The sequence below is a fragment of the Leiobunum rupestre genome, chromosome 9 (assembly GCF_980474605.1).
Source record: "Leiobunum rupestre chromosome 9, qqLeiRupe1.1.hap1, whole genome shotgun sequence".
In the NCBI taxonomy this organism is placed as follows: Eukaryota; Metazoa; Arthropoda; class Arachnida; order Opiliones; family Sclerosomatidae; genus Leiobunum; species Leiobunum rupestre.
In genome coordinates, this window is record NC_143392.1 from 56,299,260 (window position 1) to 56,321,618 (window position 22,359).

Sequence of the window (22,359 nt, forward strand, 5' to 3'; positions counted from 1 at the left end):
GATAATGAAAAAAAATAATGCCGTTAAAGGGATCCCTCACTCACAACAGGGGAAGGCATAAAGGTCACAAAAAACTGGTTTTGCAGCACGAGTGCTGCAAGTCTGGATTTTATGTAACCTCTATGCCTCCCCCTGTTGAGAGTGATGGATGCCTTTAACTTTAGATTAATAGGGTGTTGGGATCTTTCATGCGGCGGCGTGGCTACCGAAAAAGGTTTTCGGTAAACTTGAGTGCAGAGGGATTTGTTGGAATCTTTTAATTGGGATATCTAAGAAAGGGATTGTATTGTTCGATTCGGTTTCGTATGTTAATTAAATAGCTTTATCTAGGCAATTTAGATAACATTGCAAATAAATCGTTCTCCTTCAGATCACTATTGTACACATTGGGAGCACATACATGTGATCTGTATATGTTCTACAAAGTGTTCCCATGTGTGCTTTTACGATCTCTGAGTGTTTACTCTTTTGAAAATATCGCTTATAAGTGATCTCGTTTCACCTATCAGTGATCTTAAAGTGATCAGGGTGCACTTAAAGAACGCATAACACATTTAAAACAATAGTAGCAATGGTTTGGTACACTCAATTATCACTTTGAGAACACCGCGTTGTAAAATTTGCTACACCACATAATCTCTTTTCGAACACTTAAAATTTTTTGTGCAAATTGGTACACTATGCGTAACATTTTAAGCCCAGTTCACACTATACATTTAATTGGACAACTTAATGGTATCCAACTAATTGTAAGCAAGAAATTTGTAAAGGGTGAACAGAAAAAGTGGGAGTTGTTGCTACAATTATTCTGTTCACACTATACAATTTTTTTGCTTACAATTAGTGGGATACAATTAAGTGTCCCATATAATTGTATAGTGTGCACTGGGCATAAAAGTTTATATATATCCTCTTAGCAGACGCTAAAGCTTGAGCGTCGCTGCGCCACCTAGTCTCATTTCGGTAGCGAATTGAAATTTCATACTTTTGTTTTATCCCCATTCGCTACTGAAAACTTTCGTTATGGCCCCTTTCGGCGGCCATCCAAAACATGTAGAGGATACAAATACGTAATAAAGTCAAAGCTACGAGAGCAGGGGGCTTAGCAGACGATTGATACAAGGTGATATCCCACTTAGCAGAAGCTAAGCTAAAGCTTCTGCGTCGCTGGCGCCACCTAGATTCGTTTCATGATGGCTAACACACTTATTTTCAAACACGGACAGTAGGCGATGACTCTTATTCCTGTTTTTCTACGCACGGCGTCTATAGGCCCCGTGCATGAAAAGAGTAGATACAAGTAAATTCAAAATCGTCTGCTTAACTCTTAGTTTATCCAAGGACTATAGTGTAAACTTAATAAAGCAGACGAAAATGAGAGCCACATGTGGTATTTTTCCTCACTGCGGATAGCTATAATGCTGCCAGATATCTAATCTACGCCAGGGGCCAAGTGCTTTTACATATTTATTTCCTAACACGGTGAGTAGGGGACAATATCTGTAAAGTCAAGATTTTTTTTACCAAATTGTCAAAATGTAATAAAGTTTTACATTTAACTAAAACTAAACCTTGACTTTGATAAATTTTTCTGAACACTGAAAATTAGGATCTATAACAGCTCTTTCGTGCTTGACCAAAATAATGCACTACATCAGCCCATTTGTAGAAGTGCCGTTCAATATTAGAACACTAAAAGATCACATGTGCAACAAAATTGGCTCACCTTTTAACTTTAAGAAATAAGGGAACCCTGCTGTTTAAGTGTTCTACTATGTTTCCTGTATGTTCTTTAATTGAACAAGTGAGCCAATTTTGTTGCGCAAGTGATCTTTTAGTGCTTTATTTCGAGCTATTTCTGAAACACTTTCAGAATGCAAAAAAGCACTCCAAGATCACTCAGGAACACTAAAATTACGCCTAAGAACACTTAAACAGTAGTGTTCTCTTATGTGTTTCCTAAGTGTGCTTTAAGTGAGCCAATTTTGTTGCGCTTGTGATCTTTAAGTGATCCACCTGTACACACTTTTGAATGGCTTGAAGAACGTGTTATTCACGCTTGTAGATCCTTATAGTACACTAGTTACACACACGAAGTACTATGTTCCAAATGTGATCGCTTGGTGTATAGTGATCCAATTTTGTGCGCACTTTTAGCGTGCTTTTAGTGATTTAGTAGTGAACCTTTTTTGCAGTGTAGCAAACCATACGCTTTTTTGCAAGTAACCCGGTAGCAGTCTCTCCTTAAAATTGTTTTTTCTTTTCAGCTTTTTTGCTAGCGTCGCATTAATTGTTCCAACAATTTCTCAAGGGATATCGCAAATTTTCGAGAAATGAATTATTTAAAAATATTGAAATCTTTAATAAAATGGCGATGTTTTAAATGCTCATAGCGTCAGAAAGCCGACATTTTTAAAATATCCATTACTTAGAACAGAGTATCAAAATTTAATAAACAAAACGACCAAATTAGATATAAATGTGTTTCCAGGTGCGTTTGTATTAACAAAAATAAGGAAAATAAAGCTCTTATAAATTAAATCCAGATATGCATGAAACCGGTTTGCAATGGCACGAGGCAAAATATTTTTCTTTAACTAAATGTGAAACCAAGTTTATCTTAAAATAAAATAAAAATGAAATTTCTGAAAGGTTTAAATTTTCCAGTCAAGTGGGAGGCACTGTTTGCGGTAGAAAATATCCGATTTTTCTTTCCTTATAACTAAAAGGCATAGTGCCAAAACGATAAATTTTCCCGTCTTAAAGAGACGATGTGTGTTTCGATCACTAATCTAAAAATTTGGGTGAAAATTATTAAAGATGTAGTTGTTGTAAAATGAAAGTGCTCAACCAGCTCAAAGTTCTGATACATTTCATTTATTAATTGATGTTATAGACACAATATACTTTCGCATCACATTACGGTTAAATTTATACCTTAAACGAATCAAGTCCTACAAGCAGTTATTATTACTCATTTTACGTGTACGTAAAACCATAATTTAGCATTATATAAATATAATAGAAAAACCGTACCTTTTTTCAATTGTGTAAAATATACGCCATTTACGGGAAATTTAATATATTTTTTATAAACAGTGTTCTTGAAGAGCGGCTTCGTGGATGTTTGCAGGCATAATTGTAATTTCATTTTTGCACATTGATAATTTTATTGCAAAAAATTATGCCTATAGTTTTACAGAAGATCGAAAAAACTGTCGGAAATTGTAAAATTGAATGATTTGAATATATAAAAAGTCGGGATCACATTGGTGGTTTTCCAATTTTATCACGTAAAATAATTTGTATAAATATTTACTTATTTACTATATTAGGGTCGTTTCACGTGTAATTATGGAGTGATGCCACCAGGGGTAAGCCGATTTTAATAAAGTTTTCCACGGGTGTTAAAGAACTCATTTTAACAAGCTTTTGAAATATTGAGCCTAATATAATGTTAAGTTATTTTCTTACAGTTTTTTTAAATAAACTCTGATTTTGATAATTTTTTTGATATTTTTGGTAGTGTTTAGAAAAAACCTTAAGATACACTTTTGAACTTTTGTAAATTTTTAGCATTGTATCGTGCGTTTAAAATGGCGGTGTTCTCTAAAGTATCCAATAAGTACTCGTCTAACAATTAACCCCCAAATTCGTAATTAAATATTTTGGGGGGTGTCACTCTGGGACCCCTATGGGAAAAGTTTTTATTTTTATTTTCCTTAAATATGAATATCTAAAGACTAGGAGAGATAAGTGGGTCTGTCTACCGATAAGGGGGCACCTGCGGGCGGGGGAAACGGGCCCCTATAGGGGCCCCCTTTTTGCGTACATTTTCGACAGGTCAAAAGGTCAATAGCTGGGGGCACCCCATTTTAGGGTCAATAGATGATTTACGATGTTACCCTCATAAAACCTGGGTCAATAGGTCATCTGCCCCTATGGTGGTGACACGATGTTATGCAAACAGCTATAAACCGTTAAATAGGGTGAAACGGGCCCCTGTAGGGGTCCCATTTTGAGGCAATATTCGGCAGGTCAATAGGTTAGGTCAATAGGTTAGATGATTTACGATGTTAGGTCAATAGGTTATCTGCCCCTATGTTGGTGACACGATGTTATGCAAACAGCCGGCCCGTCATAGTTAATAGCTGGAGGCACCCCCATTTTAGGTCAAAAGGTTAGCTGATTTACGATGTTATAACCCATAAAACACAGGTGTTAACCCATTTTAGGTCAATAGGTTATCTGCCCCTATTCGGCAGGCGGTGTGGAATGACACGATGTTATGCAAACAGCCTACCCGTCATAGTGAATGTCGGGCCTAGGGCACCTGTCTTTCGAGTTGGTTGGTTTTCGCCGACAAACACTTTCGGGCCCCTAAGGGTAGCGTAAAATAGCGGGCGGTCATCGGTAAAAGTGTTTTGGAAAAAAGAGCAGAGTGTATACAAATTATAAGGTTTTATTTATACATTCAAAGTTACAGTACATTAAGCGGATGAAAACGTTTAAAGATAAAACAATTTATTTTTAATATATTTATGGTTGGTAGATACCATATTAAACAAATTGTAAAAGTTAAATACACAAAACATATTTTGGTTGGCCACTGTTTCTTTAAAATCGTCAATAATTTTAAATGCTGTTACGTAATTGGACGCGTAGCGGACAACGGTATCATACCTTTCATGTTCATCCGATAGAAATAAATTGTTGGGTGCACATGGTTCTTTATACAATATTTCGTAAATTTTACGATAATTATCGGTTATAACGTAACCCATTATATCAAAGAGTTTTTGGTTCACTTTAAGGAGTTGAATGTGCGAATTAATGAAATATTTGAGTCTGTCCAATTCTCGAGTTTCCGGCGCTTTGATTACGACCGACGCTTCGGATATCGTACTTTGCAAGGTTAATTCTTTTTGGTCAGACATGGCGGCGGTCACTAGCGCATCAGATAGCGGGAACGGTGATCGAAAGGGCAACCGTTGGGGATCATTTATTTGTTCCCAGTGGCCGTATAAATCATCCCAGGCGCGCGAAGACATTTCAAAGACCTGGTGTGTGATTTTATTGCATAGAGCTACAGATATATCGAGCTCAGACGTAAAACCCGTAGTAACGAAAAGCTCGGATTAAAGTGAATACCGAGGGTTAACTTTCCGCTGAGTCGGATCAAATTTAGACATTTTAGTAGGCGCTGGAACGTTATCTACACAGCTTCGTTTAGACATGATGCTCGAGAAACGGTTTGTAGTGTACTGCCGATGGATGACGGGGATGAATCCCTTATATAGCGATAATAATTTGATGACGTAATCAGGATGACGTAATGGGTTGACTCAATGACTCACGCGATTAGTCAAATTTTGCGGTGTTATGTGTATAGCGACGGCCATATTGGTAAACCAAAGAGATAGAAATTCTACAAGTCCCATTAAAAGTAAAATCAACGCGATTAGTAATGCGTTTTTAGGATTGCTCGCGATAAGGCGAGTAACGGGAAAGGCGGGATCGTCCCTATTCGGTAGGGCTGGTGGAATCATCTGACATGATGTTATGCAAACAGCCAGTAGCTATAAACCCGAGTAATGGGCCCCCTACGGCATCTGTCAAACACTTTTTTCCACGTGCGAGTGGTGTTATGAAATAAATCCAAATAGTTCAATGGGTCGAGCCTTTTGTGTATCTATTCATAACTATTTTCACCGACAAACACTTTCCCCGTGTAACATTATTTTCAAACACTTTTACGATGCGCAAAGCTATCCGTCTTAAGGAATATCGGCCCTAAGCGGTAAAGGGTAGATAGAGGATGGCCCTTGCCCCCAGCGCGTAAAATAGACACAGCGGGTGTCCCCTCTCGCTAGCTAAAAGTGTCGTTTTTACATCAGGTGTGGATTCTTCGCGCTAAAATGGTTATAACAAACGATTGTTCCCACCAAAAATGTAAAATCCATCTCCGCTGTTCTCGGATGAGGACGTAGCCATTTAAGTTTTTATCAATTTTTATATTTTTAGCTTGGCGATGTATTCCAAAATTAAATGGTAACCACGTATGCGTTACAATTTCAAGATGCAAGATACTCGAGAATGGTAAAATAGTCTATATTTAAAGTTAAAATGCGAAAACTATATTTGTATAGTCGAAATTTATTTTAACGTATTAAAATAAAAATTCATCTTTCTGACAAGAGTCTTACCCATCATACATACACCATCTAATCTGGAATCTATGTTTAACAATTGGAGGAATTCGTGTTTACGATAGGCTCTTTTTTAACGTAACTTAGTACATTAATTGAGTATTTTGAAATATTTTAATATCGGAATTTTTTTTGATGTATTAAAAGTAGAGTTAAGATGCTTTTATAGTATTTTCTATGTATTAGCATATCTGAACTTGCGGTTCAATTTTGGGTACATGGAACACTTACAGGCTAATGATATTCAAATGAAGTTTAAAAATATTTCCATTTGAACGAGTCCCTCTTTTTATATCAGCAAAGTACTGAACGATTCTATCTTATGGATTTAAATAGTTCTAACAATAGTACAACTACAACATTTGAGAAAGACACTTTTCCCATTGTGAAAGTGGAATACAAAATAAGAATCACTTCAATTTAAAACGCACTTTAAATTTAAGTATAGACTATTTTACCATTCTCGAGTAACTCTTTTTTTCTTTAAAAGCTGAAGAAATATTAGAAACGACATCAGTGATCAATGAATTGTTTCCGAGTATGACAGACGATTTTTGATATTAAAGAGTCATTTTTCAAAAGTAAGATTGTTTTCGGTTATTTTTTTTAAAAGCTAGCTTAGAAATCACATTATTTTTATATATAATTATTTAGTTGTAATGTTAATTCTTAATTACTGGTAGCCTTCACTAGAAACTATTATAAGAATTATATATGAATTTATAACCAAGCGTGTATTTACCACTGGTGAATGCAATATCAGTCGAAGAATTGAAGAAAGACGGAATCACGTCATTATTAAGAACTGGTGACTACTTCTGTATATATTGTGACGGTTCAGTTTTTCATGTTCCAACTGTCGGACGGCTAGCATGGTACTGTGACGGATACTCAATCTGTTTGAAGTACCGTAAAGCTGTTTATTTCCAATCAAAAAGAATTCTAAGTATTAGAATTCCTCCAGGTGTATTAAAAGCGTTACCACGCATATATTTGTGTTTAAATTGTGATATGTTGGGCACTAAGAGAGCAGCCAATTTGTCATATTGCGAAGTAACTGGTGGATGTTGTGTATTTCCAAAAATTAAAAAATAATAATAGTATGTGTGTGTTTTTCTATTATTTTTCCACCTATATTGGGCGTATTGAAAGCTATTTTAACGTATTGAACGTAAAGTCAGGGGTTTTTATAGTATTTTACTACCTATATTTACATTTTGGAAAGCTATTTAAACGTATTGAGCGTACAGAGTATTTTGCATTATTTATGGTGATAAAAGGTAATTATTGTAGAAAATAAAAGATATTTTAATTAAAACATTTCGGTGATCTATTCCAAAATTAAATGGTAACCCCGTATGCGTAACAATTTTAATATGCAAGATACTCGAGAATGGTAAAATAGTCTATATTTAAAGTAAAATGCGAAAACTATATTTGTAGTGTTCAATTTAAAAGAAAATTACTTCAGCTTTTAAATAAGATTTTTTTTCTGTATCTACTCTATATCATTTACATATTATTTTTTTATTCTAATTTAACCATAACTTTAAAAACGTTGTGTTTTCAGAGTGATACTTAAGGGAAGTTGCCGTACAATATAGTTGAAAATTATCTTTTTAAGTCTGTGTCCACCCATTGATTATGTTAGGAAGTGAAACAATTTCATTTAGCAAGCTTTTCTTCAATTTCGGTATCCACCCTGTATCATTTAAAAGCTCAAGCATTGTTTTTATCAAGTTAATTTCAAAAATATCTTAAAACAAGCTTCCCTAAGTCTGACTAGCTCTGTAGGGTAATAATAAAATAGCTAAATATTTTTTGGGTTTAATACTTGTGATGCTTAGTGAAAATTTTCCATATATTACAGTATTAGGTTGGCTAATTATTTTTTTCACCTGCTACCATTCTCAACGGGTGAACATAGAATAACAAAGATAATTGTCCAATATATTTAAAGCCAACTTTCCTTACATTTCTCTATGAAAACACTGAAGCTTCTTTCAATGCGATAACTTTATTACATGCATTGTTTTTCCAGAATTACAATTATTGAATCGAAAAAAATATGGAACCACTCTAGAATTAACCAACACAGGTATTCAGAAGAGATGGTGTTCAATTTAAAAAAATTACTTTTTTTGGATCCACCCTATATCAGTTATATAAAACCTGAAATTATTTATTTTTTTGAATTCTAATTTAACCATCACTTTAAAAACGGTAACTTCCCTTAAGTTTCATGCAATCCAATAACTTTGAAATTTTTTCACTCAGAATCATCACATTAAATGGGAGCCACTCTGTATCGTAAAATTAAAAGCTCAAGCAATTTTTTTTCCAAATTCATTTTTAACTTATCTTAAAACACGCTTCCCTAAGTCTGACTAGCTCTGTAGGTTAATAATAAAATAGCTAAATATTTTTTGGATTCAATAATTTTGATGCTGAGTGAAATATTTGCATATATTACAGTATTAGTTTGACTAATTAATTTTTTTTCATCTGCTACCATACTCAATGGGTGAACATAGAATAATAAAGGTAATTTTCCACTATATTTAAAGCCAACTTCCCTTACATTTCACTATGAAAACACTGAAGCTTCTTTCAATGCGATAACTTTATTACATGCATTTTTTTTCCCAGAATTACGATTATGGAATCGAAAAAAAATATGTGACCACCTTAGAATTATCCAACACAGGTATTCAGAAGAGATGGTGTTCAATTTAAAAAATTACTTTTTTTGGATCCACCCTATATCAGTTATAAAAAAACCTGAAATTATTTATTTTTTTCAATTCTAATTTAACCATCACTTTAATAACGGTAACTTCCCTTAAATTTCAAACTGAAAACACTAAAGTTTCATGCAATCCAATAACTTTGACTTTTGAAAATTTTTCACTCAGAATCATCACATTAAATGGGAGCCACTCTGTATCGTAAAATTAAAAACTAGAGCATTGTTTTTATCAAGTTAATTTTAAACATATCTTAAAACACGCTTCCCTAAGTCTGACTAGCTCTGTAGGTTAATAATAAAATAGCTAAATATTTTTTGGGAGTCAATAATTTTGATTCTGAGTGAAATATTTGCATATATTACAGTATTAGTTTGGCTAATTAATTTTTTTTCATCTGCTACCATAGTCAATGGGTGAACATAGAATAACAAGGGTAATTTTCCATTATATTTAAAACCAACTTCCCTTACATTTCACTATGGAAACACTGAAGCTTCTTTCAATGCGATAACTTAATGACATGCAATTTTTTTGCCCAGAATTACAATAATTGAATCGAAAAATTATCCAACTCGGCTTATTACGCGGATAATACAGAAATATAAATTACTTGATCAAAACGTTTTACGAATAATTTTGAGAGCTTTATCTATTGAATAAAAGTTAACCATCCCCAACCTCAAAGGTGGTATCAAGCTTAGATAGAAGACCCGATATGTTCGCGAATTCCGACAACGACCATAATTTCAAACTATGTTTTTTATATTTTTTATTTCTTTCTTTTATTTTGTTTAATTATATATATTTAAAATTGAAGCTGAAACAAATTTTAAAATGACTTTGGTTTCCCATAAGACATGCTACCCTCCCCACCTCGCCGTCTTGCGCGCGTGCGCTGATTTCCACTGGGGGGCGCGGTCTGGGGCGCGGATTTCTCGGGGGGCGCGTCGCGGTTAATTTAAAAATTAAATGAAAACATAGATTTAAGTGTCTTGCGCTGTTAATTTGAATTTGAAACATGGATTTGAGTGTTTTGACGTCATAGAATATTCGTTGTTAAAGTAACGTAGAATGGAAATATTTTTAAACTTTATTTTAATATCATTGTAGTACTTAAATATGCTGGGCACTTGACCCTATATCACGAGTATTTCTTAAAACGACTATACATCTAAACTCTACTTTTAACGCGGCAAAATACAATTCCGATATTCAAATATTTAAAAATACTTAATGAAAAGAGACTTTAACCGTTTTTAAAATTCACAATATATTTATGCCATCCCGATTCTCTTTGAGCTACGGAATAATATTTCTGGGTTTAATCCCCCCAAAATGACGTAATCTATAAAAATGACGTAATTTAAAAATGACTCACTAAAGATGACGTAATCTACACCATGAAACGTAAAGATTACGTAGATGCGTTGTGGTTTTCATAAGCCATCCGCTATGGGAAAGAGGAAGATGTCTCCGCTTAGTGTTCCCAAGAAATGCTGGATATGCGCGGAAATATACCGGTCCGTGAGAGGTTTCAAACAACATTTAATGACTCATTTATCGTGTAATACAATGAAAGAAGATTCGGATCTGGCGTGTGATTGTGATGCGAGTGAATCTCTCCATTACACGGAGGTCGAGGAAATGTCAGATGATAAAATTATCGATTATCTTAACGAACTTATTGGGGAATGTTAAAAGCGCGGTGCCACAATGGAATCAACCGAGTATACTACATCTAACCTGCCAGCCGAATTAAAAATGCCGACTGAAAAGGAAATGGCTGCTCTGATTTTTTTTCAAGAATATTGTAAAACTTATCAAATTCATAATATTAAAACCGCTGTAAAGAAAATGTGAATAAACGTTTTTATATTGAATACATTGTTATTTTTAAAGGTGACCGTATAAAGTAAATTTTACATTTGGGTAAATTGACACTTAATATTTTTAAAATTCTAAAATACGTTTATAATATTTTTCCAACGTGGGCGAATGAATGGACACAATGAACTATTAATTACATAATCTAAAAAATGACGCGAGCAATGAGAAATAACGAGTCGGATTTATAAGATAATAAAAAATATTTATTTTTACAAAAAATTTTTATAAGATGATATATTACAAAAATTATTTTTCTTTTACGAGTCAAATAAAAATATTATAGTGCGATACAAAAAAATTAAAATGGACATCGTATTTGGTTGTCTATTTCAGCGCGGTTCTGGGTAATCCAGTCGGCGAAAAGTAGACTTCGTTCCAAAGAACACGGTTGTCGGGTGTTTAGAGTTTGATGTCTGAATAGACATTTCACTGGCGGGGGCGTATCAAAAGTCGCAGCTCGGGGACAGTTAAAAGTTTCCAAATCGTATATGGCGGTCTCAATATAATCGGCTAAAAATTTACACTTCACGTCTCCTTTTGTAAAAATCATATCAGCACTCGATACAGCTGATATAAGGCAGGCGGGTAGTTTATAATAGGGGAGATACCCCGCGGTCCAGCAAATACCGTGAAGGTTCCTAGACACCCAGCCGTTTTGTCTTTTAATGGCGTTCGGAAGTTGTTGTACTGGATAGGGTTGTTCGAAAGTCCAAGCTTGAACGGCGGGAGGGGTCGATACTGTTGATATAGCTAGTTCCTTCACGACAATGTCGGGGGCTCTCCGCCGGAGCGCGAGGCGGATTTTCCTAGTAGAAAGTCAAATTCGACAACGGCCATTCTCGCCATGCCACCGACACGATACTGAGGGTTTAGTTATGAATAAAACGGGGTATAGTCGCGCGACGGGAATTTATACTCCGTTTATGATGACGTAACACTAGCCTTTGAGAAAAAACGCGCGCGGCTAAAGAACAGTAGCCTCTACTATATGTATGCATAAATATTTTTTCGTCCCAAAGTTCCCCCCCGACCGCGCCCCCCGAGAAATCCGCGCCCCAGACCGCGTCCCCCCAGGGGAAATCAGCGCACGCGCGCAAGACGGCGAGGTGGGGAGGGTAGCATGTCTTATGGGAAACCAAAGTCATTTTAAAATTTGTTTCAGCTTCAATTTTAAATATATATAATTAAACAAAATAAAAGAAAGAAATAAAAAATATAAAAAACATAGTTTGAAATTATGGTCGTTGTCGGAATTCGCGAACATATCGGGTCTTCTATCTAAGCGCGATACCACCTTTGAGGTTGGGGATGGTTAACTTTTATTCAATAGATAAAGCTCTCAAAATTATTCGTAAAACGTTTTGATCAAGTAATTTATATTTCTGTATTATCCGCGTAATAAGCCGAGTTGGATAATTTTTCGATTCAATTATTGTAATTCTGGGCAAAAAAATTGCATGTCATTAAGTTATCGCATTGAAAGAAGCTTCAGTGTTTCCATAGTGAAATGTAAGGGAAGTTGGTTTTAAATATAATGGAAAATTACCCTTGTTATTCTATGTTCACCCATTGAGTATGGTAGCAGATGAAAAAAAATTAATTAGTCAAACTAATACTGTAATATATGCAAATATTTCACTCAGCATCAAAATTGTTGAATCCAAAAAATATTTAGCTATTTTATTATTAACCTACAGAGCTAGTCAGACTTAGGGAAGCGTGTTTTAAGATAAGTTAAAAATGAATTTGGAAAAAAAATTGCTTGAGCTTTTAATTTTACGATACAGAGTGGCTCCCATTTAATGTGATGATTCTGAATGAAAAAATTTCAAAAGTCAAAGTTATTGGATTGCATGAAACTTTAGTGTTTTCAGTTTGAAATTTAAGGGAAGTTACCGTTTTTAAAGTGATGGTTAAATTAGAATTCAAAAAAATAAATAATTTCAGGTTTTATATAACTGATATAGGGTGGATCCAAAAAAAAGTAATTTTTTTAAATTGAACACCATCTCTTCTGAATACCTGTGTTGGTTAATTCTAGGGTGGTTCCATATTTTTTTCGATTCAATAATTGTAATTCTGGAAAAACAATGCATGTAATAAAGTTATCGCATTGAAAGAAGCTTCAGTGTTTTCATAGAGAAATGTAAGGAAAGTTGGCTTTAAATATATTGGACAATTATCTTTGTTATTCTATGTTCACCCGTTGAGAATGGTAGCAGGTGAAAAAAAATAATTAGCCAACCTAATACTGTAATATATGGAAAATTTTCACTAAGCATCACAAGTATTAAACCCAAAAAATATTTAGCTATTTTATTATTACCCTACAGAGCTAGTCAGACTTAGGGAAGCTTGTTTTAAGATATTTTTGAAATTAACTTGATAAAAACAATGCTTGAGCTTTTAAATGATACAGGGTGGATACCGAAATTGAAGAAAAGCTTGCTAAATTAAATTTTTTCACTTCCTAACATAATCAATGGGTGGACACAGACTTAAAAAGATAATTTTCAACTATATTGTACGGCAACTTCCCTTAATTATCACTCTGAAAACACTGAAGTTTCCTTCAATCCAATAACTTTAACATATTCAAATTTTTCACCCGAATCATCACATTAACTGAACCCAGAAATATTTATCTCTGTTAATCGTACTCTACACAGCTATTCAGACGTGCAACGTTTTTAAAGTTATGGTTAAATTAGAATAAAAAAATAATATGTAAATGATATAGGGTAGATACAGAAAAAAAATCTTATTTAAAAGCTGAAGTAATTTTCTTTTAAATTGAACCCTACAAATATAGATTTCGCATTTTAACTTTAAATATAGACTATTTTACCATTCTCGAGTATATTGCATATTGAAATTGTTACGCATACGGGGTTACCATTTAATTTTGGAATAGATCACCGAAATGTTTTAATTAAAATATCTTTTATTTTCTACAATAATTACCTTTTATTACCATAAATAATGCAAAATACTCTGTACGCTCAATACGTTTAAATAGCTTTCCAAAATGTAAATATAGGTAGTAAAATACTATAAAAACCCCTGACTCTACGTTCAATACGTTAAAATAGCTTACAATACGCCCAATATAGGTGGAAAAATAATAGAAAAACACACACATACTATTATTATTTTTTAATTTTTGGAAATACACAACATCCACCAGTTACTTCGCAATATGACAAATTGGCTGCTCTCTTAGTGCCCAACATATCACAATTTAAACACAAATATATGCGTGGTAACGCTTTTAATACACCTGGAGGAATTCTTATACTTAGAATTCTTTTTGATTGGAAATAAACAGCTTTACGGTACTTCAAACAGATTGAGTATCCGTCACAGTACCATGCTAGCCGCCCGACAGTTGGAACATGAAAAACTGAACCGTCACAATATATACAGAAGTAGTCACCAGTTCTTAATAATGACGTGATTCCGTCTTTCTTCAATTCTTCGACTGATATTGCATTCACCAGTGGTAAATACACGCTTGGTTATAAATTCATATATAATTCTTATAATAGTTTCTAGTGAAGGCTACCAGTAATTAAGAATTAACATTACAACTAAATAATTATATATAAAAATAATGTGATTTCTAAGCTAGCTTTTAAAAAAAATAACCGAAAACAATCTTACTTTTGAAAAATGACTCTTTAATATCAAAAATCGTCTGTCATACTCGGAAACAATTCATTGATCACTGATGTCGTTTCTAATATTTCTTCAGCTTTTAAAGAAAAAAAGAGTTACTCGAGAATGGTAAAATAGTCTATACTTAAATTTAAAGTGCGTTTTAAATTGAAGTGATTCTTATTTTGTATTCCACTTTCACAATGGGAAAAGTGTCTTTCTCAAATGTTGTAGTTGTACTATTGTTAGAACTATTTAAATCCATAAGATAGAATCGTTCAGTACTTTGCTGATATAAAAAGAGGGACTCGTTCAAATGGAAATATTTTTAAACTTCATTTGAATATCATTAGCGTGTAAGTGTTCCATGTACCCAAAAACAGATATGCTAATACATAGAAAATACTATAAAAGCATCTTAACTCTACTTTTAATACATCAAAAAAAATTCCGATATTAAAATATTTCAAAATACTCAATTAATGTACTAAGTTACGTTAAAAAATAGCCTATCGTAAACACGAATTCCTCCAATTGTTAAACATAGATTCCAGATTAGATGGTGTATGTATGATGGGTAAGACTCTTGTCAGAAAGATGAATTTTTATTTTAATACGTTAAAATAAATTTCGACTATACAAATATAGTTTTCGCATTTTAAATTTAAATATAGACTATTTTACCATTCTCGAGTATCTTGCATCTTGAAATTGTAACGCATACGTGGTTACCATTTAATTTTGGAATACATCGCCAAGCTAAAAATATAAAAATTGATAAAAACTTAAATGGCTACGTCCTCATCCGAGAACAGCGGAGATGGATTTTACATTTTTGGTGGGAGCAATCGTTTGTTATAACCATTTTAGCGCGAAGAATCCACACCTGATGTAAAAACGACACTTTTAGCTAGCGAGAGGGGACACCCGTTGTGTCTATTTTACGCGCTGGGGGCAAGGGCCATCCTCTATCTACCCTTTACCCCTTAGGGCCGATATTCCTTAAGACGGATAGCTTTGCGCATCGTAAAAGTGTTTGAAAATAATGTTACACGGGGAAAGTGTTTGTCGGTGAAAATAGTTATGAATAGATACACAAAAGGCTCGACCCATTGAACTATTTGGATTTATTTCAAAACACCACTCGCACGTGGAAAAAAGTGTTTGACAGATGCCGTAGGGGGCCCATTACTCGGGTTTATAGCTACTGGCTGTTTGCATAACATCATGTCAGATGATTCCACCAGCCCTACCGAATAGGGACGATCCCGCCTTTCCCGTTACTCGCCTTATCGCGAGCAATCCTAAAAACGCATTACTAATCGCGTTGATTTTACTTTTAATGGGACTTGTAGAATTTCTATCTCTTTGGTTTACCAATATGGCCGTCGCTATACACATAACACCGCAAAATTTGACTAATCGCGTGAGTCATTGAGTCAACCCATTACGTCATCCTGATTACGTCATCAAATTATTATCGCTATATAAGGGATTCATCCCCGTCATCCATCGGCAGTACACTAAAAACCGTTTCTCGAGCATCATGTCTAAACGAAGCTGTGTAGATAACGTTCCAGCGCCTACTAAAATGTCTAAATTTGATCCGACTCAGCGGAAAGTTAACCCTCGGTATTCACTTTCATCCGAGCTTTTCGTTACTACGGGTTTTACGTCTGAGCTCGATATATCTGTAGCTCTATGCAATAAAATCACACACCAGGTCTTTGAAATGTCTTCGCGCGCCTGGGATGATTTATACGGCCACTGGGAACAAATAAATGATCCCCAACGGTTGCCCTTTCGATCAACGTTCCCGCTATCTGATGCGCTAGTGACCGCCGCCATGTCTGACCAAAAAGAATTAACCTTGCAAAGTACGATATCCGAAGCGTCGGTCGTAATCAAAGCGCCGGAAACTCGAGAATTGGACAGACTCAAATATTTCATTAATTCGCACATTCAACTCCTTAAAGTGAACCAAAAACTCTTTGATATAATGGGTTACGTTATAACCGATAATTATCGTAAAATTTACGAAATATTGTATAAAGAACCATGTGCACCCAACAATTTATTTCTATCGGATGAACATGAAAGGTATGATACCGTTGTCCGCTACGCGTCCAATTACGTAACAGTATTTAAAATTATTGACGATTTTAAAGAAACAGTGGCCAACCAAAATATGTTTTGTGTATTTAACTTTTACAATTTGTTTAATATGGTATCTACCAACCATAAATATATTAAAAATAAATTGTTTTATCTTTAAACGTTTTCATCCGCTTAATGTACTGTAACTTTGAATGTATAAATAAAACCTTATAATTTGTATACACTCTGCTCTTTTTTTCCAAAACACTTTTACCGATGACCGCCCGCTATTTTACGCTACCCTTAGGGGCCCGAAAGTGTTTGTCGGCGAAAACCAACCAACTCGAAAGACAGGTGCCCTAGGCCCGACATTCACTATGACGGGTAGGCTGTTTGCATAACATCGTGTCATTCCACACCGCCTGCCGAATAGGGGCAGATAACCTATTGACCTAAAATGGGTTAACACCTGTGTTTTATGGGTTATAACATCGTAAATCAGCTAACCTTTTGACCTAAAATGGGGGTGCCTCCAGCTATTAACTATGACGGGCCGGCTGTTTGCATAACATCGTGTCACCAACATAGGGGCAGATAACCTATTGACCTAACATCGTAAATCATCTAACCTATTGACCTGCCGAATATTGCCTCAAAATGGGACCCCTACAGGGGCCCGTTTCACCCTATTTAACGGTTTATAGCTGTTTGCATAACATCGTGTCACCACCATAGGGGCAGATGACCTATTGACCCAGGTTTTATGAGGGTAACATCGTAAATCATCTATTGACCCTAAAATGGGGTGCCCCCAGCTATTGACCTTTTGACCTGTCGAAAATGTACGCAAAAAGGGGGCCCCTATAGGGGCCCGTTTCACCCCCGTTTCCCCCGCCCGCAGGTGCCCCCTTATCGGTAGACAGACCCACTTATCTCTACTAGTAAAAGAGCTTTCAGAAAATTTTCATTTTGATATTTATATATTGGTTCTATGGAAAGATTTAGATATTATTTTATGGGGTGAATTTGGTCTAAAATCTTAAATTCAATTTTGGGCGGTGTCATACATTGACCCATAGAAAACAACGTGTAATGCCAATTTCTATTAAGGGCTTTTAGACCATATTCATTTGTTATTTTATATATATCCTACGGTTCATTTTTTTTGAAAAATTGCGCAATTCACCTGAAATTCGAAATTCAGTTTTGGGAGGTGTAATAATCCATAGCGAAAAAGGTGCAATTTGATTTTTTTGATTTAAACATTTTTGATAGCTTACGTCGATGGCTTTCCAACAATATACATTGCCATTTTTATATTTTAAATTAAACGACAGTTGTTTGTTAAACGTAATTTGACTGATTTTAAAAAAAAAATATTCTTCTTATATCTAGTCCATACTAAGTCTCTATAGTGACTACCGTTAGTCTGCTAGGCAGTCTGCTATTAATCTTTTATTCAGGAGTCAGATTTTGATTTCGCTGTCCGTGTAGTTGGTGGGGAATAGGACATGGAAGACAATGACGAGTGTGATTTACCATTGTGTTCAGTAGCGCAATTGGAACTTGAACCTTGCCATAAAATCACACAATGTTAAAAGAAAGGGTAGATGAAAGTGTTAGAGTTAAATACAGAAGAGGTAGAACTTCTTTCTTTATGAGTGAATTTAAAAGACGTCATTCTTCACTCACGACGTCAGTAAATGTTGTCATATTATGTCATACTTATTTACAAATATTCATTGTTTCAAGTCTAATGCAGCTTCACTCTAAGTCTATAAAAGGTTATATAAGCGATACTGTTTCTTAAAATTTATGAAAATTAACATAACATTTTTATTTGAAAAAACTTTCATTGCTTGACCTTGAAAGATGTCAAAGAAATGCGTAACGCAAGTGGAATTTAACAAGTTTAAATCCAAAATAACTGTTTCTACTGATCTTTACGCTAGATACGACTCAGCCAAAGTAGTTTTTCAACACCGGTGATAGGAAGCCGGGACAGTTCTGAAAGTAGTTTATCCAAGTCTAGTGTCGGATTAGCCATTTTGACCACAGAAACGGAGGATTTAAAAAGAAACTTTATCAGATCTTGGAAAAGCCCCAATAAACTCTAAAAATCGGAAGATATTCAATCGGCGCTGAAATTACAAAAGGAAATCAAGTTAGCTACGTCAGAAGGTGGATTCAACTGACGAAAATGGGTTTCCAATGAATCAACAGTATTGGAATCCTTACCTACCGAGCTGAGAGCAATTACTGTATCATTAAAAATTGACACGACGCAATCGGTACTGACGTTGGGGCTGAAATGAATACCAGCCTATCGTACTCTGTCAAATCTCCAATGGATCAATTCGTCGTCACCAAATTAAGCGCATGATACTCTCAGCCACAGCGAAGATCTTCGATCCGTTACGGCTATTATCACCAGTTATCATAAAGGCGAAGATTCTACTGCAAGAAATATGGCATATCAAATTGGACTGGGACCATGAATTACCATCGACAATAATCAGCAAATGGAAATCTTTTCGAGACGATGTAATTGGAATCGAAAACCTACGAATATCTAGTTACCTTAGCCAATCAGACCTCAAACATTCAAGCTTACACGGATTCTGCGAGACTGCGACGTATCAATTTAGGCGTTTGGAGAAGCAGTGTATATGAAAACCATAACCCAGTCTGGGACTATTCAATTACGGCTTGTTGATGCGAAAACTAAAGTAGCTCCACTTAAAAAGACAACATTACCACGACTGGAACTTTGTGCCACCGTACTCTTGTCGCGGCTCCTTACATTAGTCCAAGACTCACTGTAGATCAAGGTACCCGAAGTTCATGGCTGGAGTGAGAGCAAGATTGTACTAGCCTGGTTGGCCTCCCCTTCACAGCGTTGGATGACGTTCGTGGCTAATCGCTAGCCATCTTAAAAAAAAGTTCGTTTCGGAGCATCCTAGGTTTTAGTTGATGCGCCACTGAGCGAGAGACGGACATATCACCACAATACGAAAAACATCTTCTACCGCATCGCCACACAAGGGACACTCAGGATTTTCCCCGAATATTTCTGAGCGGAAAATGGATGTTGAGAGTGCCACTGTTCTCGCGAGGAAGAACAGGTGGTTTCGACGATCATTGCTGTAGAAGGGCTCGATAGAAGGATGTGGTTTCAGGGCATACAACTCCAAGCTGGGGTGGGTGGCTACATCCTTTTTCCAAAGTTCAGCGGACCTTTTGAGTATGGAATGATCTACCGTTTTGATCCATCCCAGAAGATTCGTCACATCCGTTCTCGAGACCGCGGAGCCATAACGCGCGTCGAGGTTTGTTGTTCGAGTCACCCATCTCGTTCAAAGATCTGTTTTGGAAATGTATTCGTAGAACATATTAGCAATCCGAGTTTTATCCATGTAACGAATACGCCCTTGATACCGAAGTTTAGTTTTTGCCTCTCGCTCTGGGAAGGTCGTCCAATTAAGCCATTTCGCCTTTTATGGCCGCATTGGCAGTTAGGAAGTTTCCTCCCAGAGCCAATTTGCCAACTGAATTTGGCGCCTGGTCACACGCTTTGAGGGTTTCGGGACTATAGTTGAGAACCTCGTTATCATAAGTTAAGCTTGGTACGGCAATTGTGTTCCAAATAGTACGCGCTGCGGTGTAAGTGTTATATGAGGGAGCGCCTTTGTGTTTTACGGAACCAACTAATTTCATGGTACGCTTTATCACGTTATCTTTGTGGGCTTCTAGTTAGTCGGCTTGTCTTGAGATGGTGATTTTAAGGTTATTAATTGCCTCCACTACCGGTACCTACGCCTAGTGTAAAGAGGAGAAGCCTACAATTAGTGTATAAAGGAAAAGCGGAGATGCATACAATTAGTGTATAGAGGGAAAGCGGACGCTTAGTGTAAAGAAGTGAAGGGTACAATTTGTAAATAGTGGCAAATAGTACACCAAGTGTAAGGAGGTGAAGTCTGCAATCATTGTATAGAGGGAAAGCGTACCCCCAGTGTAAGAAGTGAAGCATACAGTTAGGGTATTAAGAGAAATTTTGCGCCTAGTGTAAAGAGGAGAAGCCTTCAATTAGTATATAGACGGCAAGCGTACGCCTAGTGTAAAGAGGTGAAGCCCACATTAAGTGTATAGAGGGTAAAGTTACGCCTCGTTCAAAGAGGTTAAACATACAATTAGTGTAAAGAGGGAAATTGTTCGCCTAGTTTAAAAAAGTTAAGCATAAAATAAGTGTATATACACTTATTTTATGCTTCACTTTTTTAAACTAGGCGTACAATTTCCCTCTTTACACTAATTGTAGACTTCAACTCTTTACACGAGGCATACGTTTTCTCGCTATATATATATATATATATATATATATATAGCGAGAAAACGTATGCCTCGTGTAAAGAGTTGAAATCTACAAATAGTGTTTAGAGGGAAATTTTACGCCTAGTATTAAGAGGTTAATCCTACAATTTGTGTAAAGAGGGAAAGCGGATGGCCAGTGTTAAGAGAAGAAGCCTGCAATTAGTGTTTAGTGGGAAAGCGGACGCCTGGTGTAAATAAGTGAAGGTTACAATTTGTATACAGAGGGAAATTGTACACCTAGTGTAAGGAGGTGAAATCTGCATTCACTGTTTAGAGGGAAAGCGTACGCCTAGTGTAAAAATTAAACCTTCAGTTAGTGCATTAATATAAATTTTGCGCCTAGTGTAAAGAGGTAAAGTATACAATTATTGTACAAGGATAATTGTATTTATATACAGAGGAAAAGCGGATGCCTATTGTAAAGAAAAGAAGCCTACATTAAGTTTATAGAGGGAAAGCGTATAAATGAATGATTTATTAATGCGAAAAATAAATAAAATACGTTTGATCCTTTCTAACGCGAATGTCGAAAAGCGGCCGGCTGTGAACTCATAACCATGTCTCCTGTTAGTAACGAAAGTGACTTAAAAAAATCATACCGTTGGTAACGTACGACAATTAAGGTAAAAAATTACAAAACAAATCCGTCCGAATCTTCAAAATGATCTACTAGCCAATGACGACTTTCCCTCTTATAACGTCAGGAATATATATATATATATATATATATATATATATATATATATATATATATATATATATATATATATATATATATATATATATAAAAATGGTGTTTGATTTTAGATTCATTGAGCGAGGTGGGCCGATCCTGGAAGAACTGCAATACCAGGCCAACCTGTGGCGGAGGTGGAGCAAGCTCCGACCTCTCCGCCGCCGTCCAAAAATAAGTTTAATATCTTACACGATAAGATAAGATGTTATAAAAACACTAAGGTGTTTATTTACAATATTTACAAAGAAAAGGGAAAATTTCAAAATCGGAGACTGGCCCACTCCATTAAAACTTGTTTTCAATTAGAACTTTTCGGACAATCGTTTTCTCTAGAAGAATTTAAACCGAGCCGGGATAAAAAGTCCTCCTCGCGTGAGATATGAGAGTCCTCAGGGCAACGATAAGCGGATAGATTCGGACAGTCCATGACCACGTGGAAGATATCTTCCACGGAATACCCGCGCAAAGGACATTCCGGATCCGAACCGAAGACATCAGTCATTCGCGACGTGGTTTGGAGAGCTCCGGTTCTGGCTTGAAAAAAGAGATGGCTCGTCCTATCATTATTATAGAAAGATTCAATGTTTGGCGCACCCTTTGTCCATACCACAATAAGCTATAAAGGGAAGCGACTTCCTTAGTCCAAAACTCG

At 35.6% G+C, this 22,359-nt stretch overlaps 1 pseudogene; it reads right to left on the bottom strand.

Annotated features, from left to right (window-relative positions):
* Positions 1–21,787: 21,787 nt before the first annotated feature.
* Positions 21,788–21,932, bottom strand: LOC149931575 (U2 spliceosomal RNA; annotated as a pseudogene).
* Positions 21,933–22,359: the final 427 nt, after the last annotated feature.